Source organism: Oenanthe melanoleuca, chromosome 3, assembly GCF_029582105.1.
Source record: "Oenanthe melanoleuca isolate GR-GAL-2019-014 chromosome 3, OMel1.0, whole genome shotgun sequence".
Classification (NCBI taxonomy): domain Eukaryota; kingdom Metazoa; phylum Chordata; class Aves; order Passeriformes; family Muscicapidae; genus Oenanthe; species Oenanthe melanoleuca.
Genome location: NC_079336.1, coordinates 11,289,166 through 11,314,562, shown reverse-complemented (window position 1 = coordinate 11,314,562; position 25,397 = coordinate 11,289,166). Strand labels below are relative to the sequence as shown.

General features: G+C 38.9%; 1 protein-coding gene across 1 annotated transcript in view; it reads left to right on the top strand.

Moving 5' to 3' along the window:
- The window catches only part of LOC130250499 (myosin light chain kinase, smooth muscle-like), a 37,151-nt gene extending 27,594 nt beyond the window's left edge, over positions 1 to 9,557 (top strand). The window contains exon 3 of the mRNA XM_056486203.1: positions 9,446 to 9,557. The gene's annotated coding sequence lies outside the window, so the exon portion shown is untranslated. The remainder of the gene's footprint in view (positions 1 to 9,445) is intronic.
- The last annotated feature ends 15,840 nt before the right edge of the window (positions 9,558 to 25,397 follow it).

The window sequence follows — 25,397 nt, the reverse complement described above, 5'->3', positions numbered from 1 at the left end:
CCAAAACGTAAAAATCTATCCAAATCGGTTTTTTATTCAAAAACCTGAAAAAGAATGAATCTTGCAACTTTGTCAAGTGGGCTTGATACACTTAACACTGAAAGTTCTAGGAACAAATTCCATTTAACAGATCTGTCTCTAGAAGCTTGTTATGAATTTTCAGTCTCAGTGATTTTGGAGCTGTTTTTATTTTATATGAATGAAAGACTGAATGTGTGATGCTTTTCTTTATGGAGTTAACACATCTTCTAAACATAAATTTCCTACAAATTCTAGTGCTTAAAATTACAATTTCCTTAAATTCTTTATATTATTGCCTGTCCAGATATTCATTTCGGTGTTCGCAGAGCAAAATGCACAATATGCGCGAAATCATTGAAAATGAATGTCTTTAAACTTCAAATGAATTTTAAAAGTCATATTTTGCAATACTTGCTTTGAACTAAAATCCTTGAGATTAAGAAATTTAAATCACTTAACACCTACATGCTTAAATTTAGTGACTGGCAGAGAGAGTGAGCATGATTTTATCATAAATGGAAAGTTAAAATAATTTTTTTAGTTACTTCACTGGAAGCACAGTAGTACAATTTTAACATAGATTCCTGAGTATCAAACCAATCTTTTAAACAATTTGTCCTTTTCCAGACAGGCAAAGCTGTATTGCTTGTGGCTGTACAGAGCAGTGGATTCTGCATGTAGTTCTAGCTGAACATTGGCTTGGCTGAGTGTCCAGCATTGTTATTATTACTACTGTAAATGACCTTCAGGCATGGCAGAAGGGCCATAAAGGCTGTATTGAATGTTAATGTGATGATGAGAATGCTTAGTTTTCCAGTGTGGCATTTCAAGTTTCAGAATGAAAGCATAAGCCATCTCTTAATTGATGTGGCAGGTCTCTGGAGTGGGAATTAGCCTGTGCAGCTCCATCGAAGTTGGTGTATTGCTGTGAGTTGTTAGTGTTAACACTAAACAAAAGACTTTTTGCCAGGAAGACTAAAGTGGGGTACAAGATTGCTGCAGCAAGCTCCAGTCTTCCTGCTGGCAGAATCTCTGTCCCTTTTTTCTCTAATAAATTCATTATTTTAGGGAAAAGGGAAGTTTACCTGCACTGGTAGCTTGTGTTCAACTTCCACATATTTCTTCAAGCAGATGGTCTCAGTGTTTCAGAACAAGCTAAGGGTAGTTATTTCCTTGGTCTGTTGCTAGTGGGTGGTTTGAGGCTCTGTTTTATATTCTGTGGCTGAAAAAAATAGTGTGATGTTTTGATTTGATTAAGTGTGATAGCTGATAGACTAATTCATGTTGTGGTTCAGAGCTGGGCTAGTCATCTTACTACTGCGATTAGCTGGGTATTTTAACGTGTGCCTGAGGCCACGTTCTCTCAGTCACACATCTACATCTAAAATGCTACTGCAGTTTAAGTTAAATTGAAATTTTCAACTGGTTTGGTTAATCCAGTGTGTAAAGACTATATTTAAATTCCTTTAGCTTAGGCTAAGCTTAAAATGTTTCAACCTAAATCAGTCTGGAACAGGGCTAAGCTCAACCAAACTAAGAAATTCTTGAAAAAAAGTGTTAAAATGTGTGATTTTATCCAGAAAAGAGTAATAAAACTGGGGGCTGTGTTTGTGTAAAGTACCTGCCTCCTTCCTTCCTATGTCTACATGTTAAGTGAAAATGCCCTGAGCTATACTTATGCCTAATATATGATTTTGTAACCTCCTTGCAAGCTGCAGCCTTACCATTGCAGAGATGTCGTGTCTCAAAGAACCATTAAACCACTCATGGTTGGAAGCTTTTGCTGTAGGAAATTAGATATATTTTTCACTAATATGTCTTTCTGCAGTATCACAGTTGGCCACTGATGGGAATGAGATGCTGGGCAAGATGAACTTTTGATTTTACATGGCATGGCCACTCAAACTCTGCACAGAAAATACAACCTTTGGGCTCCAGTTCCCAGGCCACAGGAGAGCATGCAGGAAGAATATTTTTCTTGAAATGAATCCTTCTTTTACAAAAATTATCTAAGCTCTGTTGAAATCAAAGGGGAAGAATGTGGGGGGACACATTTCCTGAAGGGAGATGGAGGGAGTTCCAGAACCTTTATTCCAAAGATGTAGCACTTGTTTCTGAGCCCATCTCATGCACAGCAGTCCTGGCACACCCAGCGTTTCTCCTGCCCACGCTCTGTGCTGCACACGATTTTGGGAGGAGCTCAGGGCTGGCACGGGCTCGTGGTGCCACCTCTCCTGCTCCACCAGGGGTTGGTCAGCTGGTGTCCCCAGGAGCAGCTGTCCCCTGTCCTTGGCACTGTCACAGTCGGAGTGAGGGATGGTATGATCAATCATGGCTTTAATGCAGAGTATCAGCCAGCTCACAAACAAAACTGGGGCTGTGGAGAGAGTTCATGCCCCATAAGTTAAAGGTTACTGCCTGAGCAGAGGAGCATGCTTATTTCTGGGACATTAGAGGGACACTCTGAATCATGGAAAAAAGAAATGGAAAAAAAATAGACAACACATACAATTGAACAGAAAGTAAAGCACCTTTATGTGTCTCTAGACAGCCAAATCTCAGAGCATGTTGAAGATTTTTGACTCTGGAGAACATGCTTTTTTCCTGGAAGTAGCAGACACACAAACAATTAGACATTCTTTAAGTCTAAGACTCTTTAAACTTTTGGGTGCCGAAAAATACCTGCCAGTTTCATGTCCTTTTCTCTCAGGGCCCATGGATGTACATGAGCTAAGTCTGTACGAGCAAATTAAACTCTGCCAGTGCTCAGGTCCAAGCACTGGGACTTGCTAAGCTCTGCTGTGCTGTCAGCTGAACCATCACTGGCACAAACTCATGAAACAGTCTGGGGGTCAGCAGAGGCAGAGACCACTGCTGCTGCTGCACAGGGCTGTGGGGGCCTCCCCAGCATCTGCTCCTCAGCACCTGATAAAATCAATGTCTGTCCACAGTTGTCTTCTCTGAGTCCTGACTCCACAGAGTACTTGGCATGGCTTCAGCTGGGGCTGTTAATTAGGGGTAGGATTTAACTCCAAGCGCTCCACTGAACTAGAACAGTGATATAGTTAAATTTCTGCTTCCTCTCAACAGTTTGGCTCCTAGAAGAGAACCACAAAATCCTTCTAATCCAAAATACTTGGAGCAATAAAGAGGAAAATAGACAAACAAGACTGCTTTATCTTTGTAGGTTAAAATATGGCACTGTTAGAAAAGTGTTTTGGTTTTTTTTTAGTTATGCCATTCTAAAATTGTATTAAAAATTATAAACTTCTACACTGAGCATGTCACTGCATATATTGTTAATTATATTATAAAACTCCCACTTTCACAGACAAATAGCTATTCCTTTTAATAAGTCCTAAAAATGTATATGCACATGCAGAGAAAAAAATCCTAACACTCCAGCTCAGAAAAGGTGTGATAGCTACATGTTCAGAACTCTAGATTCTGGCCTGTATAATCACTTATTTTTATTGGTCTCTGCTTCCTCTGAATTTTGATATAGTTGAAACAAATGCATCTTCTGTTAGTGAACTATCCACAGTGAGCCTTTCTGCCCAGATGTTTGTGTGACTCTGTTCACAGAGCAATGGTATATCTGTGTTTAAATAGTCAATATAGCAGTGGTTGATCAGGGGAGTTATTGTGGAATTTATCCTCGCCTCTGGCTTGTGGCTTCATCCATTTTTAAATTTAACTCAAGTTACCCATCTGATGCAAATGGCTCCAAGTTATGTGTTCTGTAAATGTGAGAGGCTGTCATCTGAACTCAAGTCTTTGCTTAATGCTATAAAAGATAGCTGTATTTTACCAGCTTCTGTTATTTAAATGAGCTGAACATGTTTTGCTGATCACTTGACTGAAACTAAAGCATTGTGAGTATGCATGCTTTGTTGTCAGCTACTAGTGAAAGATCAAAGAGATGGTACTGAACACTGTCACAGACTCTAATTAATTGGCACTTATTTGCTTACATCTCAAGTAAGCCCATAAGCAGCTCCCTAAATCTGAAATAATTGGTGGCTTGCTATGCTTTTAAAATAATGCCACTTTATTTTCTAATTCTTTATATATTAACACTATTGTGTTTGCAAGGAGTATTAATTCTAAATCTTCTGATCTAATCAGGTATATTCCTTATCTTAAGAAACACTCTGCAAATGTGATGTGAACATATTTTGTGATTGCACTGTCCATAAAAAAAATGTTCAAACAGTAGCTCTTAACTCATAAGACATATTACACTTATTCTCATGTTGAAACAGAGTTATACTAAACATAAATGCAGCATCTCTCAGTTGTAGCTTCAGATTCAATCCTTTTTCAAAATTCCCAAAGCAGCAAGAGAAGCTCAGATTTTAAAACTTAGTATAAATCTGTATATTTCCTTTAGAGACTTTTCAAAAATTTCAGTTTTAGTAATTACCAATTAAAATTGTGGCTAATTAGTGGACAAATAGAGATGAGTTTGGACTCTTTCATTAATACCAAAAGACAAGTATCCCAATAAAATACAGGAAGTACAACTGTGCTCAGTGTTAATTGTTTTCTATATTTTTGTGAGACATAATTATGACAAGTTTGAAAAGTTTTTGTGGCCTTATTGTTTTCCTGAGTTTTGTTTTTAATTTGGCTCTGCATACCCACTAAGCAACTTCTTATTGAGTTTTGTATGAAATCGGTTTTGTTAAATGCAATGAAATTTCTTTGACCACCTGCCTAAAAGTAAGGTTAAGTGTGAAAATTGTGACATTTAATACTGTTCAAATCCTCTGTATGAATGTGTTTTTAAAATACTCTCATAGAAAGACAGTACTTTGTATCTAATTACTCATATATTTTCAAATACAAGAAGGTTCATAGTTCATTGAATGGACATTCAAACCATAGCAACATACACAAAGCAACAAAATTTGTGACTTATTTCCCATCAGTCCTCTTAGGTAAAACTGAAAGTAATTGCCTCTCAGGCCAAAGTCTATTGCTGCAAAGCCCAAATAGAATAGCATAAAAAATTAGTTCCCACAAAACTTTCTGAATACCAAAAGAAATTTCATATACCATATTCTATTTCCTAATGGAAGAGCTGTAGACCAGAGCCTTTGTACAATAACTAAGCTGGTGTGAGCTCAATGCTGTCTTTACAATAAGGAGTAAAACCTTGAGATTTATTTGGTGGAATAAATAGAAGAAAGGTCTGAGGGACAGAGCAAAGAGCAGCAAAAAAGAGTTCAGGTGACCTGGAACTTGTTGATAGCTTCATGCTGGTTGTGCTGCTGTTACCCAGGTGTGTAAGAATGGTATGGTAATTTTTGGGATGACATTCTGTCCTCAATGTGGGGGAAGTATTTTTCATGTATTTAATGTGATAACTAGTTGCAAGTGAAGAGATGAGGAGCTTTTCAGGAGCTTCCCAGGAGTGTTCCAAGTGTATGAAGGGTAGATATTTACTCTTAACCATAAATTACACCAGGAAATGAACTTCAGAACCTCCTCACCATGAGTACCTGCATTCTCTTTGATCAACTTAAAACTGGTATTGCTTTGGTGATAGTGATATGATTTTTATCATAAGAATAGCTGGAGAAATATGTGTATTTATTGGTAACTCTCGAATTTTTCTCAGCTTTTCATTTTACTTAATAGCTGCATGAGGATAAAGATGAGAAAAAGAATCAGGGGTCTGGGACTTTGTTTACCTTATACTCACTGGGAAACAGAGAGCTTTCTGGGTCTTTGAAGGTCATGGAGTTGAACTATGGAATCATTAAGACTGGAAAACCTTCCAAGACAATCAATACTGACTGAATACTACCACATCAACTAAACCATAGCACTAAGTGCCACGTCCAGTCATTTCTTGATCACCTCCAGGGATGGTGACTCCACCACTTCCCTGGCCAGTCTGTTCCAATGCTTGACAACCCTTTCAGTGAAAAATTTCATCCTGATGTTCAACCTGAACTTTTCCTGGTACAGCTTGAGTCTGTTTCTTCATGCCCTGTTGCAGTTGCCTGGGAGAAGGGACCCCACCTGGCTAAAATCTCCTTTTGGGAGTTGTAGAGAGTGATAAGGTTCTCCCTAAGCCTCCTTTTCTCCAGGCTAAACACCTGCAGCTCCCTCACCTGCTCCTCACCAAATTTGTGCTCCAGAGCCTTCCCCAGCTCCATTGCTCTTCTCTGGACTTGCTCCAGCACTTCAATGCCTTTCTTGTAGTGAGGGGCCCAGAACTGGACACAGAATTTGAGATGCAGCTTGACCAGTTCCAAATACAGAGGGACAATCTTGCCTTACTTCTGCTGGCAACACGATTTTTGGCACAGGCCAAGTCAACAGACAGGTAAAGAACTAAAGGGCTGAAGTATCAATAGAAGATTTTTTTATGTTTTCACGTTATCACAGATTGATTGGAAAGTTTTTGTCCCAAATTACAAAAACTCCCACTTATCAGTCTTTTTAAAAGAACTAAACGGTTATATGTTCAGAGATATAGAATTTGTTTAAATCTGAGTTATAATTGACTGCACAATGCCAAAAAGTGTGGGTTTAATAACACTTGGAAATAATCTGCCATGCATTCTGAGTCTAAATAAATAAGTCTTTTGCTATAAGGTTTAATGTGACTTTGCTGTGTATCTCTTAAGTTATACCTGGGCCTGTTGCATGAAGTTGCATAGAACCATTGTGGATCACCTCAAGGTGCAGAAAAAAGCTCAGACAGAGTAACTTTTTTCTTAAGAAATACATTGCAGAGTTCCAGTAGAAGAAAATCAGGTCACTTCCAGTAGGAAAAGACTGGGTCACATGCCAGAAGGATCACAATAAAGGGTTGTAGAGAACCTTAACAGGGGCAGACAGCATCTTTCTGCAGCATCATTTCTCTAGCTCTTTGTGATCCTCACATTTATTCCCTCTATCCAGCTTAATTTTCTCTTTATGAATTCAGGCCCAGAGAATGGAAGGGAATAACCAAAGGGTTCATGGTTTTGTTTGCAAATCTATGCTTCATGTTTAATATTTCTTTACCAAATGTGTATTTGAATGATGTCTTCAGCTCCTTCTGGTTGAGATTTTAATTGGCTCCAGAAGAAACCTCAGAAATAACCTCTTTCCAAATAAAGTTCCTTAAGATCACTTGCTCTTCCTCTTAAGATTAATTTCCTATTCAGGAACTGAAAAATAAGATGAGAAATGTGCAGAGAAAGTATTCAACAATGAGTAATATCCGCTGGTAAATTGGGGGACTATTGGTTCTACACAGTGATTGTCACATCCTTTTAAATACACTGATTAATGGGTGGATCTATTACTGAAAGCATGCATGCTTAATTTATTCAGAGAAGTTGAGTGTATGTCACCACTCCAAGGCCTGTTTTTCTAGCACAGCGTTTCACATTTACGATGTTATAACTACTGACAACTCAATGGAAGAAAGAGAACTAACTCATAGCACAAAGCACTAAAAATACAGCATGATCTGTAAGTGATAGCAGCTGACATATAAGAAAATATCAGTGGGGTAATTTAAATCTAGTAAAAGTGAAACTGTCAGTATTTGGATAGGTATTCTTAGACTAAACATTTTCAATTGTGACACTTAGTTCCATATTCTTTTCTTCCACCCCGTTTTATGGGCAAATGTGTTATTTGGAGAACAGCATGTGGAAACACTATGGAAATGGCAATTCTGTGAAATACCATTTGAGAACTGAGACACACTTTTAAACAAGGAATGGAATTCAGGTCAAGCATCACAAATGAAATGGTTATTGTAAAAGCAGTGAGAGCTAGCCATCTGCCACTGCAGTGCTCAAAAGGGCTGAGATACAGGGTCTCTGCAAAGATATTCCTTAGTGCAGTATCAGTCAGGGCCCAGAGAAGGCTCAGTTACAGACAATTAATATAGCAACAGATTTCCAGAGAGACAAATACACTACATGGCTACAGAATGCTGTGCCTGTGTCCGTGGGGTGAAGTCAAGCAAGGAGAGGAACAGTATTTTGGTCATTTTAAAAGAAGGTAATTTGTGCCTCGTAAGGGACTGATCCTGAATTATTTACTCGGAGTCTGATTATGGCTCCTTTTTTGGCATGAATAAGATGTTCTGTGTGCCATGCTGAAGATTTAAATGTCCCACACATTTGATCCAGGCTGGGGCTGTGGCAACTACTGCACAGCTGATGACAACAAAGGCTGGTTTCAAGCTCATTGTCATCACCATGGTGTTACACCAGATGAATGGGTGGCATTGATTCTGATTGGCATATTCATTCACATGCATTCAAAGCTCATGAATTTTACTTAACACGTCCCTTTGCTTATTGGCTGGGATTTAATTGGAGTGATGTATTGCAGCACTGCTAGATGAAGTGGAACAGTTTCTTTTTTTTTTCCTTGTTTTTTTTTAAATTCTTTTTCTTCCAAACCTCCCAACTAGAGACACCACAGCATTATTTTTCACAATCGCCAAGGCATTTCCATGTATGGAACCTAATTCCTGGCTTTGTATTGAAGTTTGCATTTAATATTTGGAGACAGAAAAATAAATAGACAAAGGGAGAACCCACACAGATTTAAGTGTTGACTTTTGTTACCGAGTTTGCAAATTGTTTACTTAGCATTTTCTTTACATACCAAGAAAGGAAGAGGTCTTTTGTGCTTGTTTTTATGAATTTTTTCCAACTTTCCCATATTTTAACATCTTTCTCAGATAGCTGAACTGAAGATTCCTGACCTATCAGCTAGCAGACTGTAGATTATCTTTCCAAAGAGTGAATAAAAATGTGATTATGTACGTGCATCTAATACATATACTCCTGTGTGTAATTGCATACACCATTGCTGTGTATTGATCAGAGACATTCAGACAGAAAAAAATGGAGAATTTTTTAAGAAGAAAAATGTGTTTTCGATGCAGAGATATCTATGTTGAGTTTTTCCCTGTTACCAGTTTTAACCTGAAAAGCAAAATATTTTGTCTGAAAATCAAATATTTTTTGTTAGCAAAATCAAAATAAAATATTTGGTTTGGGGTCAGATCTATTCAAGTCAAGTTATTTTAGTTTGTTGAACAAGATTAAAGAGTTTCATTTCAAGGTGTTTCTGCATAAACTGTGGAACATCTTGGCAGAAGCTAAGTGTATTTGGGGTCAATACAGAGAGCACCCTTTGGAAGTAATTAATAACCTCCATAGTTCATGCTCTGAACTATTGCTGGAGATCTCAAGTCTTTCTCCATTGTTTCCAGAGCTCAGACAGACTCATCTTCTTGGCCAAGAGTTATCACTGTAAATAATGTCTGCCTCAGCCTGCACAGGGTTTGGTGTTTCTTCCTCCCAGCCTTGTTTTATTCCATTTGCCTGGAGGAAATCACATGAGCCAGTGCATCACTCTACAATATGTTAAGATGTTCTCTCTCCTACAGAAGTACAGAGAAATGGTTTTGTGGGAATTGTTGGATGGATTGCAGAGTCCACAGTGTCATGTGTGGAAAAGGTTGCACATAACTGCTGAGAATGATGCATGCAGTAAATGCTGTGAGTACACAATAAATGCTTAGTATTGTTGCTAGCATATATAATGAGTTAAACCAAAATCCCATTAAAGTTTCTTAATTATTGTGGATGTAAATCTATAAGTCTCTCAGATAAGTCCTAGAGGGGATTTGAACTACAAATCGTGATGGAAATGATGTGGCACTTCTTTGGCCTCAGCTTAGTTCAGCAGAGTTCTCCACACAGAGTGAAATTAGTGAAGTAATTTATGAAAAAATGAGAAAGTCTTTATCAAGCACCTTTATGTATGGTTTGATGCTTCTATATATTATTAGATTTTTCTATCTGGTGTTGTTATTCTGTAATTCAGTGGTATCCACTGCTTGTTGCTTTCAGGAAACTGCCAGACTAGACAGTTTTGACTTCTCTCTTTGCTTCCCAGCTATCTAATCCAGTGATATGCTCATAACATACTACATCTATTAAAACCCTGCCCATACACAGCCTGAACATCTCTGGGGCACAAGTCAGAAAAGCCACAGACAATCTAAATCAGAAATATTTTCCCCACTTTTTTGCCATGTTTCTTTTTTTACTTTTTCATGGTCATGACATTTCCTGATTTATTGTTTTTCATGTATTGAAACACTGCTGTTTGGAGATAATAAAATTAAGATTATGAGCATCTGCCTTGCTGTAAGTGGGTCTTTAAGTTTGCCTGGCTTTTGCTCTGACTGGAGTTGTACATGCAGCATTGCTTGTTCTCCTCAGAGATACACAAGTTTTTACAGAAATACTTGTACATACCTGGCTATAGTAAAATGAAAAAAAAAAAAAATCTTTGATATTTGGTATCTCTGAACCAACAATCCATGATTAATTTGACAGGAGATATGTCTGAAGACTATTGTATTTTCTTTTTCTGCAATTTCAAATAGCATTACATGGGCTGAATTGCATTCTGTGGAGAAACCCTAAACTGTGCTCGAGGGATTAGTGAGCTGTAATTGAGAGTGTGAAACTTCACAATGAAATTTTCCTGCAAGTTTTTAAGAAAAAAGCTACCAATTCTGACTACAGGTATGAACATTGGCCAGATTACTGGCAGTTGATGGGAGCCTTTCTACCCAATTTTAAGTGTTTGATTAACCTTTTTTGTAGTCCAAAGAAGCCTGAAATTAGATGTAAATTCAATACTGGAATATAAGACAAACAGTTTTCAGAAAAAGTGATAATGGGATTTCCTCAGTGCTAAAATCCTCATTTTCTCAGTTAGTTATTTACTTCAAAATAATACACAAACTGAAACAAATCTACTCCTTTAGAGAAAGCTAACAGAAAAGTTTGGGTACAAGTAGTCATTGTCAGGGGCAGTGCATGGGAAGCCTATCTCAGTTTCAGCCAGGGGGAATCAAAGCAGATCACTGCCTGTACTGAGTTACCAGGTGGAGCTCCAGAGATGATGTTCAGGCACTAACAGTGCCTTTTCTCATCAGCTTTTTTCTCACAGCCTTGGTAACAAGACAAAACTCCATTAATGACCTCACACTTAGAGCCACAGACTGCAGGGGTAAAATTCCCCAGCAGATGAGTGGCAGGGAGGTGGGATGTGAGTCTGGGTGGGATGTGAGTCTGGGTGTGATGTGAGTCTGGGTGGGATGTGAGTCTGCTCCTCTGGGGATCAGCAGCATGCCAGGAGTGTCCCTTTGGCAGAGGAGAGTGCAGCTCAGCCTCAGCTTCCTCTGAGGGAAAAATCACTCTCTCAATCCTGTTCTTTAAACCCTTCCAGGAAAAGTAACAACAAGCAAAACCACAAGGGAGAGAAGACTTATCCCACTGAAAGGACCAGGAAAACCCTGTGGATGCCCATGGTAGCACCAAAAGGTGCTGCTGGCTCAGCAGGGCTCAGGGCTGTGCCATGGCACGTCCCTTTTGTGTGGCTGCACATTCCAGCCTTCAGCAGGGCACTGCTGGCTTAGCAACATCCCTGAGCTGTCAATATTTGTCTGCCCAAACCCCACCATTAAGTATGCTGCTTACAGCTGGCCTTTACAGATAACAATTACTATCCTACCCCACCTTCTAAGCCTCTCCTACCTCCTCCTTCAGGGAAGGGATCACTGCAAGCCTATAAAGGAGACTCTCCAGTTTCTAGCACCAGCTTTTTAAAGAAAACGAAATAAAGACCTTTTTTTGGACATAATTGTTAGTTATACTTAGTCAAAAAATTTCAAATTTCCTGTATGATGTATATTTTTGCAGTGTTTTATCCACTGTCATGTATTCTCTATTAAAAGTGCATGGAAACTTACCTGTTCCTCTATGTGCCATCCTTCCCTTACTTCTCTCAGTCCTGCTTCTCTGGCATTTTAAAACTACCATATGGATGACACAGAAGTTTCAGCTGGCTAGAATGAAAAGAAATGAGCAATTTGGGCAGCAGCAGATGCTGTAAGGAAACAGAAGATAGAAGGGAATAACTTTCCAGATGTTGTAAGAAATCAAAATATGGCTGCTCTATTTTGCCTTAGTCAGTAAGCACAGAGTCTGTCACAGCCAGCTGGACTCCTGTAAGCTGCCTTTTCTCCTAGTTCCAGCCATCAAAATTATGATTTAGAAATATAATAACTCTATATAATGAATAGTTAGAATTTGAGGAGTATTTCTATGTATGATCCTAGTTTCAGTGAGAATTAGTTAGATATTGATTGCATAGCTCTGCAGTCATTTCTCCCAGTACAAGGCAGGGAATTAAGTAGAAACAGGAACAAATAGATAAAAGTGAAAGAGGCAAGAGCCCTCTGAATCATCCTAACTTGGCATTGCCAAAGGAAGTCTGGCATGGCCTCAGGACTGTTCTGTCTAGGTTGTCATCTCTGTAAGTCTTCATTTCACCTAAATACCTCTGTCCAAAGCATTGGCATGTGTGGACTCCTGCACTGTAGACCTCTCTGTTGGGCCAGGTGAAATACACTCAGCCACCCCCAGAGGTGACAGAGACAGTCTGAGAAGTAATTTGATAATGAGATAGTAGGTGAAGAAAGAGAATTCTGTAGTAAGTACCAAATAGATTTACCAATTAAACACGGTTAGGAAAAAGCAGAAGATCAGTTTTAATGATAGCTGGCTACAGGTAAAGGAATGTAAAGGCCCAATGCATTGCCCCTGAATTAGTGCACAGTGCCTTTTGAGATGAGCTAAGGTGCCAGAGGCAGGCACCTGTGCAGGGCTGCAGGCACCTGTGCAGGGCTGCAGGCAGGGCACAGCACCTGTGCTGACCTGTGGCTTGTTGGATCTGCAGCAGGAGAGGGGATGTCATTCCTTATGGACCAGATGCCCTCGTACAGAGGTCTCCAAACCAAAGTGGGTATAAATACCTTATAATAGTGCTGAACAGAAACTGTAAATGTTATACTTCTGTGATGAGAAATAGAGATAAAAATATTAATTCTTTTAATAAGAGAGGAATGTTTCTCTTTGGAGCACAGTAGCCTTTAATATATATAACCTTATTCACAATAGAGAAATGTGCATACTGTAAATAGGGTAGGTTTAATGGGATGCTCAAAAGGATGTGTCTATTGCTGAATATGTTTTTATACATATACATAAAAATCACATTTAGATGTTTCTTAGATCCATATGTATTTACATATGTACAGGTATATTTTTCTAAGGCCTAAAAGCAATACATAAATCTCAATGTACATTAAGGTCAAGTAAAAACTGTTACACTTCTACATAATAAAATATATGTGGGGACACATCCATAGCTGCACATACATATACATACAGCCTGTCTCTGTGTGAAATGAAAGGCAGTCATGGACACACACTGGCATTGCCAGTATATATTTTTGTTATGGATCTGTCACCTTCCTAGGTTACAGGAGACTGAGCAGTGAGAGGAATTTGGGTGTAAGCTGCAGTACCAGCTTCCTCTTGGCTCCAGCCTTGCTCTGTCTGTGAGGGCTGCTGGTAACAGTTCAGAGTTTGCTGGTGTGATAGGTGAGCTTCATGTCATGGCTAATATCCTGAGACAGTTGTGCCTCCTTTTGTTTCCCTATTCCCTTGAGGACACAGTCTGGAGGCCTAGCTGTGTTTACCCTGCAATTTTTTTTTTTTTTTTTTTTTTTAGTCAGTAATCATGTTTACCTTCCTTCCTCCCCAGTGCTGTTTGCCAGCTTTGGTGTGGTGAGATGACTAAGTCAATATATATTAAGGAATACATAACAGTGTTGTAATGAGAATTAGTGGCACTCTGAAAAGGCAGAGACATTGGCTGCTATGTTTTGCACTGTTTAGTCTGGGGGTAATGAAGAGCTCACAGATGACCTGATTTCATTAAAGTAGGTCAGATTTGACTGAAGCATTGCTAGGGCTCTCTCCTGGCAGTGCAGTGTCTTTCTCCCCCCATCACTGCCTCAGCCTCGCTGCCTGTCACCTCAGCAATTGAAACCTTTCAGGGAATTTACCACAGGGTTTTGTTAGCATCTTAGCCAGATATATACTACAGAACTTAATGTCCACTGCTCTCTGTGCTTTCTGCCAGATGATGTGTGGTGAAAGGGTGACCATACTTCTGCATTTACTACAGAAGAGATGAAGATGTGAGAGGATGGCACTCTTGATAAGATGGTATTTTTGTACCATAGATATTTCTCAGTGAAATCCATTCTGGAGAGGATACCTGTGAGTTTTGCTGAAGCAGCTGAGTCAGATTAAACCTACATTTATGCACAGCTTTCATCCAATTTTCTATTTATTTGCACTGTTTCATACCCCAAGTTTAACACTGGAGTAGGTAATTGAGATTTGCCAATGTCCTAGTAGAAAAAAACCCTTTAAAAAGGTACTAAGAATGTCTGTGCTCACAAATAAGAATATATTACCAGATATAAGAGTTATTCACAGTTTCTGATGGGGTGGATGTGAGATGCTGGAAGCAAATACAGAATTAGGTATTGTCATCCCACAGGATGTCTGCTAAGAGAGTTTCCTTCTAACATCAGTGGGAGTAAGGTGGGATCTATAGACCAGACCTAAACAAAGACATTAGGGAAGCTGTTCAGACAGTGCTCAGCTTGAAAAAATATCAGGCCCTGTTGGGTGGAAAAAATGATATGGTAGGATGTATAGAGACTTTTACTGAAAGATTTTGAAAACACTGGGTTGATAAACATCCTCAGGTTTGCTGTTCAGCTTCTAAACCCACACTGATCTGCTAGGTGAAATATTGTTACTTTTATTACAGCCTTTCTACGGTTATATGATTTCCAGAGAACACAATATCCTATGTTTAACTACTTGTCCCTGTTTAAGCCGATCAGTTTTTTCATGTCAAAATATCTCTGCAAAGGTGTTAGCAAAAGCATATTTCCTTCTTTTGCAGCCGTATTACGTTTAAACAGGTGAAATTTGTCACAGGTGAAATTTGTGAACTCCATTTCCCAGCTCCCTCCTCCTCCTCACTTCTCTTTCTTGCTGTTAATCGTTGTGATTGTGCCTCTCATGACTTCTAAAGCAGGCGTTGTTCTCACATTTGCTTCAGGTCATTACAGTAAAATCTTTTCATTCCTGAAATCTTTTTTCCCCCTATTACTCCTGAGACAAATAAATTGATTGTGATGTTCAGAGGCAACTGGGGTGGTCAAGCAAATCCCAGAAAAGTCTGTAATCAGATTACTTCTGTAAGTAATCTGAGGACTGTAGGCTTTTGAAAATCTCAAATCTTTGGGCTGCATTTTAGCTTGTAATTTTTTTTCACATTTGCTTTCCATTTACGGAGGGTATTGTGGCTTTATACAGCTTGCACCACTGTAAGTAAAACCAACATGTATCCTAACATAGAAATGTCTTGTTTAACTTAGATAAACAGGATCTTCTGGATCATCAAATGCTGTCTTCTGCTCTTGCAAGCAGAAGACATTTGTTTGTTCATATATAAGCACAACATTAGTTTGTTCATATCTATCTATCTATCTATCTATCTATCTATCTATCTATCTATCTATCTATCTATCTATCTATCAGGTTCTATTGCCAAACTGCTTCTGTTTTCTCCACTGATTCAGTACACTCTCTCAATAGTGGTCTGTTTGAACTGAAATACTTCCCAGAAACTAGTTATATCAGGTAAAAGCTATGTTTAAAACAGTCCATAAGATTTGACTTAAAAACAAACAAACAAACAAACAAACAACCCCCCCATGATTTCACTAAAAGAACAAGAAAATCTGTCTTTTCCTGAGAGGTTTTATCGAATGAAGAACACGTATTCTTTTGTTCTTTCTTTGGTGTGGCGGTCTTTGCTGCAGTGATTTGTCTGCTCCTCTGGCAGGTCTGTCTGTGCTGTAGGGGTGTGCCATTGTCAGCATTTTGTCAGGGAGAAAGTAACACAGGGAACACTGGAAGGCGTTGCCTGTGAGCTGATGGTCATCAGAAGAGCAAGTCATCAGAAAATCAGCCTCAGGCCATCTAGAACAACCTCTTCTGAGCAATGCCCAGCTTGGGGTGTTCAGTGATGGTGGTGATGTTTTTGTCCTTTCTGTATCTCGTTAATCCAAGTTTGCAGGTTGTACTACTTGGGTAACAATTTGGGTTACTCCAGGGTGAATGCTGATGTTATTAACTACAGTTGTGTTGACAGATATATCAGTTATTTCTTTTCTAACTGAAAGATGCAGAAGAGATGTGCTCACTGATTTTTCTCAATGCAGATTAACTGGAAGGATCTTCATTTTCAGCTTCAGATTCTTCTTTTATAAGCTTCAACAAAGGTATAATACTTCAGTTTACCACTGCCCTCAAATCAAAGGAGGAAGATCAAAAACCTTGTCTTGAAAAGATTATGCAACTCAGTAGGGCCTGATCTTGTTGTATTATTGCATCCATTACAACAGCACAGTTCAGGCAGGTGTTAGTTTCAATTAACCTGGGATTCAGGTATTCACAACATCTTGTCTGCCAATTACTCACATAATTACATGGCCCAGAACTGTAGAATAGAATCAGCCATCATGCTAGGCATGTGTGATTACTGAAGAAAAGAGGAATTCAGAGGATGTATGAGTAAAGCACAGCTTCAATGATCATGGACAAAAGTGGTCTTTAGTGAGGAAAGCTTATTTACTAGGCTCTTGCTGATCTCTTGAATGCAGGAACTGTGCCAACAGTGTTTGTGTGACTCGCAGATGCCTCACAGCTGTCTGTTGTTTTTGTATTCTTATTCAGGCTGTAGGTAAAGTGAGAACTTATTTAGCATTTTTCAAGGAAGAAAAGGAAGGCATTCCAGAGAGCTAATGGCACAGCCATGTATGGTAAGAAATCAAAATATCAGAGTCAAGTAAACCTTAAATGTTAAATCCAACTTTCTCAGACCAGGATGTCAGCTGAAAAAGACAACTGCTGACATTTTGACCTGAAATATCCACGGACTTGGTCAATATGAATACCTTTTTTGTATGGCTCTGTCACTGTACTGTCAAAAATCAATCCACCATGGGCCTCCACATAAAGATCTTTTAAGGTCAAAGGCCAAAGGTCTTTCTGAGTCTTAAATGCCATGTATCTTTGTACTATTTAAAGCTATAATGCCAAAGAAAATGTGAAATTATGGATGAATGTTGTGAAAAGTAACAAGTAACTTCATAATCTAAAATGATATACACTTAATTATATATACTTAATGTCACTGAAGTTTAGTGACAGCATCCTGCAGGAATCAATAGAAAGGCAAGCTGTTTCTTTCTATTCACCATATAGATCCAGACTAGGGCAGCCTAAAATTCTTCCTAGCAAAATAACAATTCATTTCAGTGGAACAAATTGTGAGGAAGGACACTGCTCAGCCCTGATGGCAAAATATGGGCCTTTATTTCACCAGGAAACTGACATGAGTATGATACAGAGCTAATATAATTTGACAGTGGTACAAGTATGCTTTTTATTGTAAGGGAGAACCTAGACTATTATAGCCACCTTTTGTCATGGGAAATTTTTGATATATGTGATAGGTTTTGTAGTGGTTTTTGGGTTGTTTTTTTTTTTTTTTAAATCTAAGAACCTCATTAAATGTAATGCCTACTCGTAAATTTTTTCAACATTTTCTTACTAAGCACAAATATTTAAACAAGGAAATTCCCAAAGAGCATACATATTAAAATATTTGAATTTTTACAGGAACCCTTTTTTCCTAGTAGAATGCATAGTATATGACTAGCTACTTTACTATGGCTAAGATGTAATTTTATGCCTTTTATGTATCTATTTGTGTTTGTATGTATATTTACATGGGCAATTAAAAAAAATCATATGTTTGGTAAATGCTAAATTGGGGGAATTTTGTTGTTTTCTAACAAGGGAGTTAATATGGCTTCTGCTGAAATTCTGCACTTTATTGTACCAAGATAAAGCAGTTTGAATGTATATCAGTTCTCTGGGAACTGTAGTGGCAAAAGCTCAGGGACATTTGTCCCACAATGCAGCCTTTTCTCTACGTCATATCCATACATCTTATATCAATCACAGAAATAATCTGTTTGACAGCTATGTGTTTGGGGCATTGTGATACATGAAAGTTCCAGATTAATACATGAGCTCAGAGTTATTTGCTGTCACGAAAATAACAGTTTTAATGCAGTTTGAGTGTTGTCTGTGTTCAGAGATCAGGTTTAAGAAAAGCAATCAGTCCCCAAACCTATCTCTACTGTTTTAAATTCATGATCATTTTCTGGATGACATGTAGGTTTGTTAAAATAGGACCAAGGCAGGAATTACCTGGTGCCTGGAAAGCAACCAGGATTATTCCTATGCTGGGAAATAATACTGATGATGGAAGACTTACCCACCTCCCACCCAGAGGCACTGGTCTGAAGTAGCAGTCTCATGACGGTTTCTTCTTGCCTTTATTTATTGCCATCCTTGATATCTATAATATTGCTATCCATTGGAGGACATTTCAAGCTTCTCAGAACTTCTGCAGACATTTTGGAGTTTGTCCAGGGTATCCCCTTTTTGTGGGGGAGGAGGCAAAGGAGAAGAAGGAATGCAATGACAGCAATGAGTCATTTGACTCACATAACATATATGAGTGTGCTGCATCTTGTTCCTGCATTCCCATGGACATAGTCTGGGATGTACAGGCAGGAACATCACCTGTAAGACATTGCAATTACACTCCTGAATTCATCAGGTTTGCAAAATCTCGGCTGTGGCAGTGTCCATTCTGGTTTGAGATATGTGTTACATGGACGATGTAACCCAGCTGGACAGAATCCAAAGAAAATTATAGAATGATCAGAGAATGATCCAGGAAATGTCACACTTGGAGAAAGATAGAAGGAATCATAAACTGAGAAAAGACTGGAGAGATATTTTTACCTGGTGTGTGATGGGTGTGTTTGCAGAGAGGAAAAGTAATATGACAAATAGAAAGTAGGGATAGTTTAGTCTAACCATTAAAACAATCCTTCTCTTGGAAGTTCTCACAATGCAGTGGAATAAATTGCATGTTGAGGCTCTGGAGTGATGGTTAGAAGAGGTTTATATAAGGATGTTAGACAAACAGCCCCCAGAAATGAATTAGGTGTGATCCTCTGGTGTAGGGAGATGGATCAAGCAACCTCTGGAGGGGTTCTTCAGCTCTATTCTCTCTGATTTCATCTTTGGGCAGGTACAAATCTGCCATAGTGTAGCAGATTGTTATATCTGATAGCTTTTATAAGTGCCCAACCTTCAGGGTAAGCTTTGGGTGACCAGTTCACAGCTGTCAGCACTGCAAAAGCCATAACCATGACTGGCTCTAATTAGCAGCCTACGTGGCAATTTCAGCAGTTAGGACAACAACTTGACTCTAAAGGGTGAATGATCCTTCTGCCCCAGTGGGTGTTTCTCAGTGAAACTGGTAAGTTGGAGTGAGGAGCTGACAGTGCTGCTATCCATGATGTGTCTTTTTTTCTCTGTGGGTCTCTGGGACTGTGCATTCAGCATCTTTGACAAGCACGGCTTTCATACACAGAATAACCTACTTGTGCTTGGTGCTCTGTACTGCAAATCACAGGGGTTTCAGTGGAGAGGATGAAGGGAGGGAGAGAGAGGAGAGATTTACGATAAGCAGGTAGTTGGCTGGTCTTTGCCAAAGGCATGTAAATAGAGCAAAATTCTGACATCAGCACGTTTTCAAACTTAGGCACTGTTGTGAGCTCTCCTTTTAGATGTATGTTTTTAGACAGGGCAGAAAGATGACCCTAGAATTCCTCTCAGCCTCATGCATAAATATTTGCATCATAGGTTTCAAGAGCAGAGAAAAAGCAGTGTTACTTTGCCTCCTCCTCTCCCAAGTGTGTATCTGTTTCTCTTGGTTTTCTACTACCCCAATGGCAAAAAATACACTTTTCAGCTGTGATGAGTGCTTCTGATTTGTAATCCAGGCCAGCCTGTGTCTTTGCAAACTGCCAGAACTTTGAAGGATGCTGGTCTTAGCCAGATGCTCATATCTGGGGTCACACAAAGGCTGATCTTTTGAATTCTGTCTGCACTAAAGCCAGAAGGCATATGTGCTGTACCTGCCTGAGGGTCGCTTGAGATTGCAAGGCTGATATATTTCTGTCTTTTCAACCAACTTCTTTGTTTCTACCACACTGGAACTGCATAAATTCACATTGGTTTCTTTGTTATATCCGTTTCATTTAAAATACACAGGAAGCCTTGTATGAAAGTGAGACATTCTGGAGCTTTGGCTCTGTTACCTCCCAATAAGAAAAACCCAAACAAATTCATGACAGAGCATTAAGGAGAGCTGTTGAGAGGACACCAGTTAGAGGATACATCAGACTTAGCCAGTCTTTGGCATGTTGATTCAAATGGTGACTGCTTAAAGGCAAACCAAAGAGAACCCACAAGATTGTAAATGTGGAAAGGGAAACAGTGCAATAGTGTGATTTATCTAAAATCACAGTGCATGTAATTTGATGAAATTAGGGGGAAAAATGAATGCTCCCCTAATTTCCACATGCATATCCATCTCTTAAAAATCAGTAGGGTAACTAAAGTGGCATGTAAGCCCTGTGGCAACTGTCAGATAAATTACACAACAGTGAAGAAATCTCCTGAAAGTAATGCAATATCCAGCTAACTGCTTTTCCTCTTTCAGAAAAAGACCTTGAGCTGCTGCATTTGATTCTGCTTCAGAAATGTTACAAAATTTCTCACTGAGAAGGCAGATCTGTGTTTTTGTGCATGAATAAGCCTTTTATTTTCTAGACAGGGTGCAAATGGAGGCATAGTGAAAATTATTAAAGGGCACTAACAAGGGAATAGCAGTCTTTAGGCTAATTTTTGGGTAACTATTTCTATTTATTTTTTCATTAAACAAAGTCTGCAGTTGCACAGATTGTTGTTATGAAGTCCCTGAAGTCCTATAAAGCATGGTAATGTGAGTAAGTTTTCAGAATTTAGTAAGTCTAGTTCTGGGATTTTACTATTACCTAATGTTTCCATTCTAAGGTATTATGAAAGCACTATAAATGGCACCTTTCATGAACCAGCTCTTCTGAGCCCAGCAGGCTGCTTCTGCAGTGTGCTGGTGGATCTTTCCTAAAACATGCACAGGCACACAGATATGAACACAGTCACAGACACACACAGACACAGTCACACAGACACACAAACATACACAGACCATCACAGTCACAGACACACAGACATAGTCACAGACATGGACCACAGACAAGCACAGACACAGACATGCAAACACACAGACACACAGTCACAGTGACAGACACAGACATGCACACAAAAACTCACAGGCACACACAGACATGCTCACAGACACACAGATACACTCACGGACACACACAGACAGACAAGACATACAGACACAGACACACAGACTCACAAACAGACATACACACACACAGATAGACACATACACTCAGACACACACAGACACACACACACTCACAGACACACAGACACAGACACACTCATAGAAACACACAAACACACACAGACAGACACATGCACTCAGACACACACAAACAGATACAGACACACAGACACACAGACAGACGGACACACACACAGACACACAGACAAACAGACACACAGACAAACAGACACACACTCATAGAAACACACAGACACACACAGACACACACACAGACACACACACAGACACACACACACAAACAGACACACAGACAGACACACACAGACACACAGACACACACACACAAAAACAGACACACACGGACACACTCACAGACACACTCACAGACACACACAAACAGACACACAGACACAGACAGACACACAGACACACACAGACACACAGACACACACACACACAGAGACAGACACACACAAACAGACACACAGACACACACAGACACACGGACACACACACACACAAACAGTCACACACACACAGACACACAGATGTACACAGGCACACAGACACAGGCACACAGACACAGACACACACACACACACAGACACACACACACAAACAGACACACACAGACACACACACACAAACAGACACACACAGACACAGACACACACAGACACACACACTCACAGACACACAGACAGACACACACACACAGACACACACAGACAGACACACACAGACACACAGACAGACACACACAGACACACACAGACACACACAGACAGACAGACACACACACACACACACACACACACACACAGACACACAGACAGACACACACAGACACACAGACACACGCATGCTGTGAGCGCTCCATTATGAACGCTTTCATAAGAAAGCAGAATTGTCCCACTCGTAGCCATTCCATCTGATGACATTCCTAATACTGGGCATTGTTTGCAGAAAGAAGCCATTGTCTAAGACTGCATATCTGCTGACCAAAGCACATGGAATAAGCCCAGCTTTGGGCAGGCTGAGCCTGGCCCCAGGGAAGAGCTTAGCGGTGAGTTTGTGTGAATGTCCTGATTCAGTGGGGAGCTCCAAAGAGGAAATGCCCACCATTATGTAAGGATTGCCGTTTGTCTAAAGTTTGGAAAAACATTGCTTGTTCATTTTTGCTGTAAAGGAGATGGGTCTTATTTAAACCAAGTTGCCCAAACAGAAAAGTAAAGATAATAATATTTCTGCATTAGAAATCCTCTAACTCACCTACAATCTCTTTCTAGTGAATAACCAGCAGATGGTTTCAAACACAAAACTTTTCAAGTGAGTATAAAGACTCCGAAAGAGACAGGAAACATCTTTACATTCCTATATGTTATCTGTACTTGTTTTGCATTGACAATGATTAAGAAAAATCACATGACACTCAAGTGAAAATGCCAGAAATCATATAAAAATAACTTCAGAAAGTCACTGGAACATTTTCTGTTTTTCTTATTTCACTGAACTCTTACTTATAGTCAATGGACATTATTCAGCTTCCAGTGACTAAAAAAAAATAGAAAATGTGCATTCAGAGTAGTGTAAGATGATTTATTAAATAATGAATTATTAAAGAATGATTATTCCTTTTCTGTTTCTGAATTATTTCTGAAGTAATTCTAGGTTCTATGAATAGCATACTATTAAAACTATTGATACATTGTTTATTTTGCCTTTATTTGTTTTCACATTTATTCTTTCGAGTGTACTTAGACCCAGAAAGCCATCCATTATGAAGTCACAGGCATCTTTGCAATCATCTAGCCTGAAATATATATTTTCTGTTTGAAACTGAGTAGGAAATATTTAGAAAAGCGTTTGGTCTTGATTGAAAGCATTTGCTAGTTGTTTCATTGTTAAAAAAAATTGATCTTAATTCCTAGCATTAGATTTTTTTAGCTTTATCTTACAGCCACTGTATTTTATGACTTTGACCTAAGAAATTGTAATCAAGGTTTTACTTTGTGCCCTTATAAAGTTCACCTTCCCTCTCAGATTGAGTTTCTGGAATCTTTTGGTGCCAGGAAAGCTCCTGTAGTGGTTCTTCTCTGATTCTCTTGGGTCTTTCAAAAACCTTTGAAACAATGACACAAGAACCAAACAAAATACTACAGGAGCAGATGCATGAAGGTCAAATGCTGAGATAACATGAACATTGAACACCTATTCAAGATGCTTTCTACATGGAAAGATTGTATTATCCCTCCTAAAAAGATTGACACAGGAGAGCTTTGATCAACATTACTATTCACACTTGACCGCATTCAAATAAAATTTGCATGCAGTCCTCCAAGCTGTGTACCATGGACCTGAGCTCCTCATGGCTTATTACTATCACAATGATCACTTACAAAGTTGAAATCTGATTATTTTGTAATAAAGATTTTAGTGATCTTTATTACAGATTTTTTTAATAAATAATTTGGTAAAATACAGTCAATAATGATTCCATAGAAATGGTCTGATTTTATAAAAATATTTTGAGTGATGTCTATTTTCTCTTTCTAATCCATGGATGTATGTTCTGTTAAATTTGAATGTGCTACACTGATTTAATGTCATCTAATTAAATGTAAAATAATTTAAAGTTTAAATCAGGGAAATCAGGGTTAATACAATTTTATTCATTAATAGGCCCATAATCCCACAAAATTGTAATCTTACTTTGACAGACAAAATTATTTTCTGTAGTTTTCTAGATTGACATCAGTTACATTTCCTTCATTTAGCTCTTTGCCTAGTCCTATATCAGGTGGGAGTCAATGCTTGTTTTCCTGAGTTCAATGCCAACCTGACAGCTTAGCATGACAACAGTCTTTTTGTTGTTTTAAATATTTGCATAGCATTTTATTTCCTTACATTCTGGAACTTCTACAGAAAAGCATTCAAAAAGATCAGAGGTAACATTATTATTGAAGTGTGATTTGGAGAGGATTAAAATTCATACTGGTTTCGTAAACATTTCTTAAATTTCTGTTGGAGTGTCCTATGAGAGATCTGCTTATATAGATTCTATCTAGATAAGATGAAGATATTTGTTAAAAATGTTCAAGTGCATTGATCTGTTTAAATTGCTGCTACTACCTTCACCGAGGAAGAAAAATAATCAGTTTGGCTTCTATTTTTTCTCATTGAATATCCTCTAAATATGCACTTCTATACTGTGTTACTCAGCCTTTACCCTGAAAAACCTTTATTTCTCTGGGTTCATGTTTTGCCTACAAGCACTTGAGTACAACAGGAAAAGGTACAAAAAGAACAGCAAAAGTGATCGATGGTATGGAACCTGTGGAAATGAGAAATGACTCAATTGATGGGCACTCAGCCTTGTGAGCAGATGAATGAGAGGGCACCTGGTGCAGGTCTACAAAATCGTGTAGGAGCTGGAGAAAGTTAATAAGGAACAATCATTCTGTATCTCTTTGGCCATAAAACCCAAATCATCAAATAAATTTATCAACTAAAACTAATAACTGGGAGCTTAAAACAGGGATGGGATCCTTTATGGGGTGTATAGTCAAGCTGGGAAACTTTGTGCTGTTCGATGCTTGCAATGCTCGAAGTTTGCACGGATTTTAAAAAGTAATAATTTCACACGGAGGCAAATCCTTTCAGGGGTGTTAAATGCAAAGGCATTTAACACCAGCTCAGGAAGTGTCTGAGCCACTGAAAACGGGATGTGTATTCTAGGGGTTCATTGCCAGAGGCATGCCCTGTCCTGCTAGTCTCTGCTAAGAGCATCTGCTGCTCATTGTTGCGTTATATTCTCTACCAGCCTTGCCTTGACCTAGGATGGCACAGCCCTCCCATCCCTGCAGCTGAGCATTCTCACCAATGTTAGCTCTCGTGTACAGCTGCTCTGCTCTGTCATATGCTGCTGCTCGTGCTCCTTGAGCAGCTGAGTGTCTTTTTGTAAACAAAACAAAAACAACACAAAGGCGAGT